This window comes from Petaurus breviceps, unplaced genomic scaffold (genome assembly GCF_028583685.1).
Source record: "Petaurus breviceps papuanus isolate PSGF00001 unplaced genomic scaffold, PetGlider_PUasm1.0 90842, whole genome shotgun sequence".
Lineage (NCBI taxonomy): Eukaryota > Metazoa > Chordata > Mammalia > Diprotodontia > Petauridae > Petaurus > Petaurus breviceps.
Genome location: NW_027187358.1, coordinates 20,694,827 through 20,708,294, shown reverse-complemented (window position 1 = coordinate 20,708,294; position 13,468 = coordinate 20,694,827). Strand labels below are relative to the sequence as shown.

Genomic DNA, 13,468 nt, shown 5'->3' with positions numbered 1-13,468 from the left:
CTTATTCAAAGACTGATTCTCTTGATACATTCTCAAAGCATCTTACTTGGTTTGCATAATTTCAGGGTTTCATTAAGAAAATATGGAAATGCACTAGCACCAGCATAGCAATGATTTCAACTTTACTGATTGTTGCTAAAGTTAACTGAACCAAAAAATGAGTTCCAGATTTTAAAATAACATGGAATTTTAATAACATCTAAGTACTCATTTGGGGCACAAAGTCTTATTACTTCACTGTTTCAAAAGTTCAGTCCTCTTTAACTGAAGCATCACCATGCACAGAAAAGAACTGTGAACTCTGGTATAAGATTGAGGGAAGGATGAAACATGCAGAAGAGAAGGATGCAAATTGCCCCACCCTCTTCCCAATTTTAACAACTGATAATGTATTTTGAGATTGTGGAAAGGTGGCAGCATGATAGAATGCAGAGGATCTCATATCTCACTCGAATACGGCATTGTGACTTAGAGATGCATCACTTAACCAAGAGATAGAAAGAATTACCTCTAAATTTTCCCTCTCAACCCAGGAATCCACAAAGGGACCACCAGAGTCCTACAGAGGGGCAGATTAAGGATAAACACAGGGGAACTCTGGAGCCTTCTGGGCAGTTCCAGGGTTCCTTGCCTAAACCTAACCTAACCCATGAAAGCTTTGGGAGCTTCTGGGTGGTCCAATAGGGAATTCTCTACCTAAGCCAAGCAGCACTTATACCTAGTCCAAGCCTTCTTCAGACCCTTGGCTGGCTGCCAGAGCCTAGCTCAGCAGCATTGGGGCATTCTGGGTAGTTCTAGGATAGTACTCCCACCTGAGCCAAACAGAGCTTAAAGACAATCTAGTCCCAACAGAGTTTGAACTCATCGTTTGTCTAGCAGAGACTTCAGGGGATAAGTCCTGGTAAGTGAACAGTGACTTAATGATCCAGGAAAAACCTGAAATTAGGAATAGAATAAAGAGAAAAAATAATTAAACAGAAAGGAAAGAGGTTATTGCATTTCTGAGATCACAAGTGTCAGGCAAACTCCCTCTCCTCTATCATTTTGTTTTTTCTAAGAAGGGAAGTGGAAGCAAAGAAAAGTTTAAGAGGACAGGATGAATGGAAATACACAATTAATAATCATAATCATGAGTATGAATTGGTTAAACTTTCCCACCAAATGAAATAGGATATAGCAGAATGGATTAGAAAGCAGAATCCAATATGTTGCTTACAAGAAACACAACTGAAACACTAAGATTCACATATAGAGTTGAAATAAAGGACCAGAGAAAAATCTAGTAAGCTTCCCCTGAATTAAAAAAAAAGCAGAGATAACAATTATTTCAGAAAAGGTTATCATAAATATAGATAAAATTTAAAAAATAAGTAGGAAAATTATGAAAAAAGGAATCATAGATAATGGATCAATATTAATACTTTATATAGTAAGCTAATAACATATGGTAATATAAATTCTTAGAGGAAAAATTAATTGAGTTAGAGGGAGAAATAGGTAATAAAACTATTATCATGGGGTGCCTTTCAGACGTAGACAAAACTAAGCAAAAGATAAACAAGAAAGAAGTTAAGGATCTGGAGCAGCCAGGTGGCACAGTGAGTAAGAGCACCAGCCCTGGAATTGGGAGACCCAGGATCAGTTTTGGCCTCAGATACTTAGCACCCACACAAAATAACTGGCCATTTAACCTTGAGCAAGTTACTTACCCCCAATTGCTTAAAAAAAAAAGTTAAGGACCTGAACAGAAGTTTAGAAAACTTAGAAATTATAGCTCTCTGCTAATTATGTAATGGGAATAGAAATGAATAAATACTTCTTTTTATATATAATGTTAACAAAATTTTGCCATGTATTAGGGAATAGAGATCTCAGTAAAATATGTAGCAAAGCATTCATACTAAACATGTAATTTACTGATAATAATGCAGCAAAAATTATATTCAATAAAGATACATTTAGAGATACTACTGTTTCTTGCCCTCTTATGCATACAATGGCAAGTCTACTGCAGCTAGGAACAGATCTGCCTTCCTTAGAGGAAAGTCACCTAGCTCTGGGGACAGAGAATTAGAACTTCAGTTGTCTCCTTTTCCAAGTCCCTATACATTGTCATGACTGTCCCTGCTGGATTTGCAACCTTATCCCTTTGTTCCCTTAGTACAAGCCCCAGCTGAGTCCCTGGGTTGGGAATCTCTGGCCTCTCTTCAATTTCTGTCAGCAGTTGTGCTTGGTTCCTAATCCACAGAAACTCCCTGAGAATAAGGCAATCACCTGAAATCTCATCACCATCCAGTTTGACTTGGCTTTTAAAACTCAACACCTTCTCAACTCCCTCTATGCCCCTCCCCTCTGGTCAAAGAGCTAGAGGGTGAAGAGACAAACTCATTTCAAAGCTTTCCTTTATAAGGCTTAGAATTTTCCAGGTAGCTATCCATTTTTCATTAGTGGCTTTATTTGGTTTGTACTCTAGGGACAAGCTGACCTCCAAGCTCTCTTTCCTGTATTGTCTTCCCTTATTACATTGTAAATTCCTTGAAGACAGGGACTGTCTTTTTCTTGTTTGTACTACCTGTACTTGACACAATTCCTGGCAGGAAGTAGATACTTAATAAATCTTTATGGGGGGGGGAAGGGCAGAGTCAAGATGGCATAGTAGAAACAGGATTTCCCGCTGGGCTCCGGCTCCCACCTCCTCCAATTCATATAAAAGGTGACTCTGAACAAACTTTGGAGCTACAGACCCCACAAAATGACACAGAGAAGCTAACCTCCTGCTGAGGACAGCCTGGCAGGCCAGCAGGAAGTAGCCAGCACAGTGCTCTGGGAGCTGACCTCACCCCAGTCTGAGCAGAGGTTTTAGCCTGAGGGCAGGGCTGAGCAGCTGCTGGCTGGAGGGACTTCAGATCACTAGCAGCTGCGGGCAGTTTCCAGAATTATCAACACATAGATGCTGAGGACAAAGTGAGAGGTCGGTGCAGTGTGGACTTTGGGATCCAGTAGTTGAGAGTGCATTGGCTTTTGCCCCCGGGGCAAGAAATTGCTGAGGCACAGCAACTCTGCAGCCCCCACTGCATGGCTGCTTCAGCTCCTGGCCTGCAGATTATAGGGGACCAAGCAACAAGTCTGAGGGGTAATCACTCTTGCTTTAACCTGCTTGCATCTGGATTGCTGTCTAGGGAGGAGGTCCTGGGGTGTGCAACCAGCTTGCCAGACAGAGTGTGTGAAGGCTTCAGCAAGGGCACCCAACTAATACCTTCAGCAGCTGAGAAAACCCCAGCAATTGGGACGAAGCTCCCCTGTCTGGTGGCAGAGTCCTACTGTGGCAAAAAGCCCAAAAGTCAAGTAATTGAGTGGCAACGTGAGCAGGCAAAGGAAGCAAAGCAAACAGAGAAATCCAACATTAGACTACTATTTTGGGGCCAAAAAGGATCAAAGCATGGAACAGGAGGAAGACAGTGAAGTCAGAACTCCTGCACCAAAAGTTTCCAAGAAAAATATGAGCTGGTTACAGGCCATAGAGGACCTTAAGAAGGATTTTGAAAATTAAATAAGAGAAGTGGAGGGAAAATTAGGAAGATAAATGAGAACGATGCAAGAAAATTATGAAATGAGAGTAAACAACTTGACTGAAAAAAATAACACCTTAAAAAATAGACTAACTCAAATGGCAAAAGAGGCTCAAAAAGGCAATGAGGAGAAGGCCTTAAAAAGCCGAATTTGCCAGATGGAAAAAGAATCTCAAAAGCTCACTGAAGAGAATCATTCCTTCAGAATTAGATTGGAACAAATGGAAGTTAGTGGCTGTATGAGAAATCAAGATACTATTAAACAAATCCAAACAAATAAAAAAAAATAGAAGGCAATGTGAAATATCTGAAAACCACTGACCTGGAAAATAGATCCAGGAGAGATAATTTAAAAATTATTGGACTACCTGAAAGCCATGATCAAAAAAAGAACCTAGGCATCATCCTTCAAGAAATTCTCAAGGAAAATTGCCCTGATGTTTTAGAACCAGAAGGCAAAATAGAGGTTGAAAGAATCCACTGATTACCTCCTGAAAAAGATCCCAAAAAGAAAACTCATAGGAATATTATAGTCAGGTTCTGGAATTCCCAGATCAATGAGAAAATATTACAAGCAGCCAGGAAGAAACAATTTGAATATTATGGAAACACAATCAGGATAACACAGGATCTGGCAGCTTCTACACTGAGGGATCAAAAGGCTTCAAATATGATATTCCGGAGGTCAAAGGAGCTGGGATAAAAACCAGGAATCACCTATCCAGCAAAATTGAGTATCATGTTTCAGGGGAAAATATGGTAATTCAGTGGAATAGAGGACTTTCAAGCATTCTTGATGAAAAAACCAGAGTTGAATAGAAAATTTGACATTCAGATACAAGAAGCAAGAGAAGCATGAGAAGGTAAACAGGGAAAAGAAATCATAAGGAACTTATCAAAATTGAACTATTAACATCCCTACATGGAAAAACGATAGTTGTAACTGATGAAACTTTTCTCAGTATGAGAATAGTTGAAGGGAATAGAAATACATATATACACACACATACACATATGCATACATACATAACATATATATGTTTATATAGGAGGGTATATGGGTATATGAATACATATGTGAATGTGTTTATATGTTTACGGGTGTGCATAGATAGAGGGCACAGGACCAATTTAATAGGAAGAGATGATACTTAAAAGGTGAAATTAAGAGGTGAGAGAGGAATATAATGAGAGGAGATGGGGAGAGACAGAATGGGGTAAACTATCTCATATAGAAGAGGCAAGGGAAAATGGTTACAATGGAGGGGAAGAACAGGAAGGCAAAAGGGAATGGGTCAACCTTATTCTCATTAAATTTGGCTTAGGGAGGAAATGACATACATACTAAATAGGGTATCTCACTCTACAGGAGAGTAAGGGGGGGGAAGGGGATGAGAAGGGGGATGATGGAAGGGAGGGCAGGCTAGGGGGGAGGGAAATGGGAAGCACCCACTTTTGAAAAGGGACAGGATCAAAGTAGAGAATAGAACAAGTGGGAGATGGGGTAGGAGAGAGGGAAATATAGTCAGTCTTTTACAATATATCCACTATGGAAATGTTTTGCATAGTTACACATGTACAACCTATACTGAATTGCTTATCTTTCCAGTAAGGGTGTGTGACAAGGGAGGAAGGGAATGAATCTGGTATTCAAAGTTTCTCCCTCCCACCCACTTACCCCTCCCCAAGACAGCAAACAATCTGATATAGGTTATATATTTGCAATCATTTAAACATATTTCCACATTAGTAATTTTGTGAGAGAAGAAACAGAACAAAAGGGAAAAACCACGCCCCCCCTCCAAAAGTGAAAATAGTATCCTTCAATCTGCAATCAGACTCCATAGTTCTTTCTCTAGATATAGTTAGCATTTTCCATCACAAGCCTTTTGGAATTGTCTTGGATCATTGTATTGCTGAGATAAGCCAAGTTAATCATAGTTGATCATCACACAATGTTGCTTTTACTATATACAATGTTCTCTGGGTTCTACTCACTTCACTCAGCATCAGTTCAAGTAAGTTTTCCTAGCTTTTTCTGAAATCTGTCTGCTTATCATTTCTTATAGCACAATAGTATTTCATTACATTCATATACCACAACTTGTTTATCCATTCCCCAATTGATGGTCATTCCCTCAATTTCCAATTCTTTGCTACCACAAAAGAGCAGTTATAAATATTTTTGTACACGTAGGTCCTTTTTCCTTTTTTATGATCTCTTTGGGATACAGACCTAGTGGTAAGGGTATTGCTGGATTAAAGGGTATGCAGCTCGGCTGTCCTTTGGGCATAGTTCCAAATTGCTCTCCAGAATGGTTGAATCAGTTCACAACTCCAACAATGAATTACTGTTCCAATTTTCCCATATCTTCTCCAATATTTATAATTTTCCTTTTCTGTCATATTAGACAATATGATAGATGTGAATTGGTACCTCAAAGTTGTTTTAATTTGCATTTCTTTGATAAATAGTGGTTTAGAGCATTTTTATATGATTATGGATAGCTTCAATTTTTTCATCTGAAAACTGTTTGCTCATATCCTTTGACCATTTATCAATTGGGGAATGTGTTGTATCCTTATAAATTTGACTTAGTTCTCTAGCTACATATCAGTTTTTTTTTTAAAGCAATCAGGGGTAAGTAACTTGCTCAAGGTTACAAGGCCAGGTGTTTCTGGTTGGGTGCTAAGTGTCAGAGCCCGGATTCGATCCCCAGGTCATCCCGACACTGGAAGCTGGCTCTTACTCGCTGTGCTACCTGGCCGACCCTGCATATCAGTTTTATTATTATTGTTGTGATTATTATTACAAATGATACCTCCTCCAAGAGGCCTTTCCCAGGCCCCCCAGTTGTAAGTCCCTCTGAGGCTAATGCTACATTTAACTTGAATATATTGATTTGTAAAGATTGCTTTCCTTTAGAATATGAGGGCAAAGAATGTTTTTACCTTGTCTTTGTATATCCAGTGACACAATGACTAGTACATAGTAGGTGTTTAATAAATGTGTATTGATATAGATATATGTATATATAAATATACATGTGTGTATGTGTATACAAAATAGGCAGGTAGGCAGCACAGTGAATAGAACACTGGGCCTTGTCAGGAACACCTGAGTTCAAATGTTGCCTCAAAGACTGTGATCCTGGGCAAATCACTTAACCTCTGTTTGCCTCAGTTTCCTCATCTGTAAAATGGGAATAATAATAGCACCTACATCCCAGTGTTATTGTGAGGATCAAATGAGATAATATTTATAAAATGCTTATCATAATGCCTGGCATATAGTGGGTGCTATGTTTGCTATTATTATTAATATAGATTATATATCACATATGCATGGTGGGGGTCCACCTCCATCCCAGTTAATCACAGAAGGCCCAAGAATCTTGATCGAATCAGTCAATTATTCGAAAGTAAACTAGGTGTGAATAAGTTCTTAATCAATTTGAAGGGATCATAGGGGCTTTCAATCATTTGATCAAAGCAGGTGATACCACACAAGACATACAGTTATCTTTTCCACATTGAGAGGATTAGGGGCACAGCACCCCAGTGATCTGGAAAATCTGCACAAAATTTTTTGGTCCTCCCTTCATACCAGAGAAGAAGTCTGAATTTTTTTTCTTTATCTTTTATGGGGTGTTTACAGTAGCTTATTGTAAAATTTGGGTTAAGTAATTGGTCATATACTCTGTGTCTTCTGCTGGCCTTTGCATGGTTTCTGCAGCTTCCGCAAAACTCCCCCAAAATTCCCATTTAATTTCTTATGTTGACCTGCAATATATTGAAACCACAATAGGGAAAGTCATGATATAGAAGGGATAACTGTATCTTATTTAGTTGAAGAGAGTCAGACATAGCCATAGAGCTATGTATAAAAACAGCAAACTAATTCAAAGCCAGTTAATTGAGTGGTAGTTGAATTTAGCATTGAAGGACTGTGGAGTTTTTCAGTTGTGTTTGACTCTCTGTGATCTCATTTGGGACTTTCTTGACAATGTGATTTCATTTGGGACTTTCTTGGCAAAGATACTGGAGTGGTCTGCCCATGGTCACATAGCTGGTAAGTGGCTGAGGCTGCATTTGAACTCAGGAAGAGGAGTCTTTTTTACTCCAGGACTGGCACTCTACCTACTGTGCAACCTAGCCACCCCCCAAAATAATATTTTAGAGATTGGTTGTTTAATAATCTCTGACTTTTTGGGACCCCAAGGACTGTCCATGGGGTTTTCTTGGCAAAGATGCTAAAGCTATTTACCATTTCCTTCTCCAGTGGATTAAGGCAAATAGAGGTTAAGTGACTTGCCCAGGGACATACAACTAGTAAATATCTGAGGCTGAATTTTAACTCAGGTCTTCCTGACTCCAGGCCCAATGTTCTATCCACTTAGCCTCTAGTTGACTCTTCCCTCTGTTGATTACCTCCAATTTATTTGATATCTATCTATCTATCTATCTATCTATCTATCTATCTATCTATCTGTCTGTCTGTCTGTCTGTCTGTCTGTCTGTCTGTCTGTCTGTCTGTCTTTCTGTCTATCTATCTATCCGTGGTTGTTTGCACAGTTATCTCCCCTAAATGAGCTCCTTGAAAGCCAAGTTGGTTTTTTTTTGTTTTTGTCTTGCCTTTTGCTTTTTTCTTTTTTTGCCCTTCTTTCAATACCTAGTACTTAGCATATAGCAAGCTCTTAATAAATGCTTGTTTACTCATTGTACAGTACCGGGAGTTCAATGTTGATGTTGAGTCGTGCTCCTAGATCTCTTGGGAAAATCTTGCTATTCAACTAGCTAAGGATATCGTAAAATAAATATTTGAGACAGTCATCCAGAAACCATACTATATACTAACAAATAAGCTTTGAAACTACTCTCAAGAATATTTTAAGTCTTTAAATTATTTGGTTACAAATTTAGTTTTATAATCTCATTTCTGGTGCCCTTAACTAGCACAAAAGACCCCCCAAATAAGTAAGAAATCATTAGGTTTGTATTGTACCAACCAATAAAAGTAGATTTTAAACAAATGACACATGGCAGTTAGAAGATTTTATATTGGATATTTTACACATAAATATCAAAATGATAGTTTATTAAGTGCTCATTCAGATCACTAAGGGATGCAACACTCTAGTGCATACTGATTTTTGTACTTAATATAGTCTTGATACAATGGAAGTTCAGATTCCTCAATACCAAACTATTGATCTTGTGCTCAATGTTCCTTTTTCTTTCTATATAAATGAAACAGTCAACCCTGTAAAATTGCATCTCCTAGTTGGCCATTAGTGACTTTTTGGGATCCAATCTATAAATCAAACAGGGAGATTCAGCACATCATTCTGTGTCTACCTAGTGATTACAGTAAGCTTTTCTTTTTTGGCAAGGAGGAACCAATTTGTTAACAACCTTGCCTCTCAGGAGTCACATAGCACTCTCTTTTATATCTCTAATATATTTATCATATGACAGAGAAAAAGCTTTTCCCAGAGAATAGAGTGTTGGACTTAGAATTAGGTTAAACTAGGTCCTAATCTCATCTTTGACACTTTTTAGTGTCCATGATTTTAGTGACCATGGCCAAATCTCTTCATCTTTCCGAGCTTCTGTTTCCTTCTCTGTGAATGGGCTGCAGAGAAATACAAGGAAGAATGACTTAGTAGACATTAAGCTGAATTGGGAAAAGTTTTGCTTTGTTAAAGAATGCATAAAGAGGATGAAAAGTATGTTGGAGACAAACTATGAAGACTGCAGTGCTAACTGAAGACTTTTGGCATCTTACCTCCTGCTCTACTTAATAATATATGAAATAAAACACACTAAAAACACGGCCAGCAGAACAAATAAGGATATTGACAGGAAAATTTCAGGACGCCGTGCGAAGCTCTTTACTGATACTGAAATTTCAGGAGTGATAGTCATCTGGACGGAGAGGTTCTTCTCCAGAAAACTCAAAAGCTCCTTTCCCTCTGATTCTCTAATCATCACAGCAACGACATTTTCAGTTCCTCTGTGGGTCATGGTGACTACGTTTTCCTCATTGTTATAGATGACGACTGCAACTGCATTGTGGGAAGCTGCCCGGGACAGCTTCTCTACAAATGTACAGTTTCCCCTCTGCATCAGGGCAATCCATTGTTTCACGTCCGGAGGGACTTGGAAGTGGGTTTCAGGATCACAGCCGTGCAGACTCGAGTTTTCTTGCCGCGGATGCGGGGCCAGCAACCGCCCTTTCATCTTCTCCTTAAGCGAATCTATACTGTAGCGGGCGTCGCGAATGAAGAAGGTGCGGGGACCATCCTGGCCAGGCTCTTGCACAGTCACATTGATGAGGGCGGAGTAGTACAGCACGCTGGCGCTTGCCGCCCAGGTCAGCCGGACACCCCAATACAACAAAGTCACCAAGGCCAGGCAGGGCTTCCTGAAGCCCCGGGGCTCCTGCCTACAGCCACCCGACATGCTCCACGCTTCACTCTCCTTTCTAATAGGACCGGGTAGCCTCACACGCCTGAGCACGGGCTAGAGGTGTCTTTGTGTCTTCTCAGGGCTCAAGCGTCTCGTCATGTAGCTTAGAAAAGCTCAAGACCTCCGGGCAGATACCACAGAGAATAGTGGGCATAGATGTACCGAGATTGGGTGCGGTAGCCGGCTTTTTAGGGAGGCTTCTCGTCAGTCCCCGCCCCAATCCCAAACCCGCCTGCCTCAGGATGCTTCGCACTGCTGGAATGCTTTCCTAGAATCCTGCGAGAACTTTGGCAGAGAGGACTCCGGACAAATCGAACTTTTTTTGAAGCCCCTGGGAATGATGCCCAATTGACCTTGTCCTAATACCTTAGCACTTGACAGGACAAAGGCTTACTAGAAGTTGGTTGGAAATCTTTTAGAAGTCAGAATTTGAGTCATTTAAGCGCTCCCTCCCCTTTCCCTTCTTGAACCACTGGATAAGGGGATTTCTCAACTTCCTCTGGAAGAAAAAGCACACTCATCAATCAGGCACATTACAGTAACATGTGGTCCCTGCCTCCAGTAACTTGTCCCGTCAGAGTCTGGTGTATAAGAATGAATCCTGGCTTAGATAAGGTAATTTGAAGAAACCTATTGGTTCTCAATCATTTAGCTTATTTTGTAGTCTTCTGTTAGCGTCTTATCCTGGAGAAAGAGCTGTTTTTTTCATTTTCCATTTACTCTTCTAGAACAAATCCAAAGATTTCCCCCAAGACCGAACTGAGAAAACTGCTTCCCTGAACCCGTGAGTGATTCCACAAAGAGTTGCCCTCCTGAGGCTGCAATTTGTCAAGGCCTGGTTGACTTCCTGGGCATCCACATTGCTCTCTTTAGACAGCTATTTTCATCATTGCAATGGTTTAACTTTGTGACTTTAGAATGTCATTCTTGACAGCCTTGTGTCCCTTCTGAGATGAATTTCCACATAAAATTTTAATCAATGGGAACGTATCTGTCTCTAGACTCCTTGGAATCTGTTCTAAAATCTAGGGTACTTACCAGGTTATACCTAGCTTTATTCTGCTTTTCCATAATAAATTCCAAGATGGCGTAGTCCCTTTTCCTCCAAGTTCTCATAATTTCTGCTTATAGAAATAAATATTACCTTCCACACAGCATAGCCTATAGCAACATTCAATAAGTATTATAAAATAGTGGAATTTTGGAGCTGTAAGGGACTTTTGAGATCAGTCAGTTGAATTAATAGCTAAACAAGAATTTACTATGATTTGATTTTTTAAAATATGCTTTAGAAAAGAATGAATTTCAGTATTCCTTTAGCAAATTCTGCTATAATCTTTCAAATGTGATTTATTTTAAAGGTACTTTTTAGTAACTTAAAAATTTTTAGGAACTCAAACTTTTTAGGAACATGTATCTTACATAAAATGAGGTACACCTAAATAGGGAATATTCTGCTTTCCCTTTAGGAAAGAAATGTCCTCTAAATGAATTGCCATCTAAAAAGTACTCTAATGTGTTATTTTGAGTGTAATATGTAGGAAGAAGTAATATGATTTTCCCCCTTTTTTCCACTACTTTCAGAAATGATTAATGAGGCAGATTTCTCAGGATGTTGTGTTCCCTTCCACACCCCCCCCCCAGTAACCCCAATAACATCAGGTAATTGAGGGAACTGTCTACTGACCTAGAATTTTTTCAGATATTATTTATGCAATGGATGAGGTTTATACTGCAAAGTTGTCATTTCTTTCTGAAATCTTGTGAAACTTTTTTCTTCCCTGTAAAAATGCTTAAAAGGTCACTTAAACAGTAGGGTGGACACAGCAGGTGAAATGAAGTATCAAAATATCAAAAAAAAAAAAAGACAACTTGACTGGTGCATTTCTCAAATGGTCTCCAATACCTAATTGTTCTTGGCAAATCAGAAGGAAAAAGCTGCCTCTCTTAATTGTCTCTGTAAGACTTGTTTGAGAAAGGAAGAGGCAAGAATTGGTGACTTGGGAAGCAAGATTCCTCAAATGGTTAATTCACTTACCTGATTATGATAATTCATCATTTGGAGGCTTTTTTTCCCCTCCCAAATAAAAACATCAGATTTAGTCACATGAAGACATGCTTGACAATTTACTTTCCCCAAGAACTAGTCTTCAGTAGTTACCTGGTGGCTAGTGTCTGGAGGAGATTAAGGGATAAAGCCATACAAATGCAATTACCACTCTTGTAAATCAAATTAATCACTAAATAAATATAGCATTTGTACTAAGTATTTATATTTAATTTCACTAATTTCTTCCTTTGAGTTCACAACCTCACCAGGGCCTGGGAAAATAAGATGGATTAATACTGTGAGCTTCATTGTGCTGGTCATAGTGAGGGACACAGAAGAAGCATGAGACATAGTCCCTATTTAGTAACTTAGCTGTATAAATCTGACTAACAAGCATGAAACAAGAAGTAAACATTACAAAATAATTGATAAGTTATTAAAAAGTTATAACTTGTAGAGATAAATTATAAAATTGGAAGGCATAGCCTAGGGCAACTACATGACCCAGAGGATAGAGTGCCAGACCTGGACTCAGGAAGACTCATTTTCCTGAGTTCAAATCTGGTCTCAGACACTTATTAATTGTGTGATCCTGGGCAAGCTACTTAAGCCTGTTTGCCTGTTTCCTCATTTGTAAAATGAACTGCAGAAGGAAATAGCTAATCATCCAGCATCTTTGTCAAGAAAACCTCAAATAAAGTCATGAAGAATCAGGCATTACTGAAATGACTGAACAACAACAAAATAGACCATTGTGATAGTAATGGCAATTAAAGGTTCCCCTGTATTGGCTTGGTTTTCAAACTGATTGTGTTAAAACCCAGAGCTTGTTAATCCCACCTGTGGGATGGATTTGTTGATGTGAAAAGAAAGTCCTGAAGTGGGAGGAGCTGGTGATGTAGATTTGGAGAGACAAGAGAGAGGCAGAAGAACTTTTTGGAAGCAGCACCCTCGTGGAGGCAGAGAGAGACTGATAGAATTGCTGGGGGCCACTTTGAATTGCCCTGGACTTTTGAGACCTGCCCCCTGAGCTGCCAAGGACTGAGGAGACACGGCTGTTTTGCTGGTACTTTGTCTGTCTGTTTTGATGTTGTTTTGCCAGATTTGTCCACTGGTGAAAGACAGTCCTTTTGTTGAAGAAGTCCTGGAACCTGGCTGTTGGCTAAGAGCTCCTGAGACTGTCCTGCAGACAGAGAGTGAATACTGTCCACTGGTGAAGGACAGTGCTGTTGTTGCAGGGGTCTGGAGACTGTCCTGCAGACAGAGTGAATACTGTCCACTGGTGAAGGACAGTGCTGTTGTTGCAGGGGTCTGGAGACTGTCCTGGAGAGAGAATGAATACTGTCCACTGGTGAAGGACAGTGCTGTTGTTGCAGGG

General features: G+C 39.6%; 1 protein-coding gene, 1 long non-coding RNA gene and 1 pseudogene across 2 annotated transcripts in view; 1 reads left to right on the top strand and 2 right to left on the bottom strand.

Annotated features, from left to right (window-relative positions):
- The window catches only part of EML6 (EMAP like 6), a 323,061-nt gene that overhangs the window by 212,147 nt on the left and 97,446 nt on the right, over window positions 1-13,468 (bottom strand). The gene's annotated exons all lie outside the window — the stretch shown is intronic.
- On the bottom strand, window positions 8,087-10,725 carry LOC138148951 (E3 ubiquitin-protein ligase RNF130 pseudogene; annotated as a pseudogene).
- LOC138148952 (uncharacterized) lies at window positions 10,573-11,029 on the top strand. The gene is made up of 2 exons (XR_011165211.1): window positions 10,573-10,655; window positions 10,769-11,029. It is a non-coding gene; the product is annotated as an uncharacterized lncRNA (long non-coding RNA).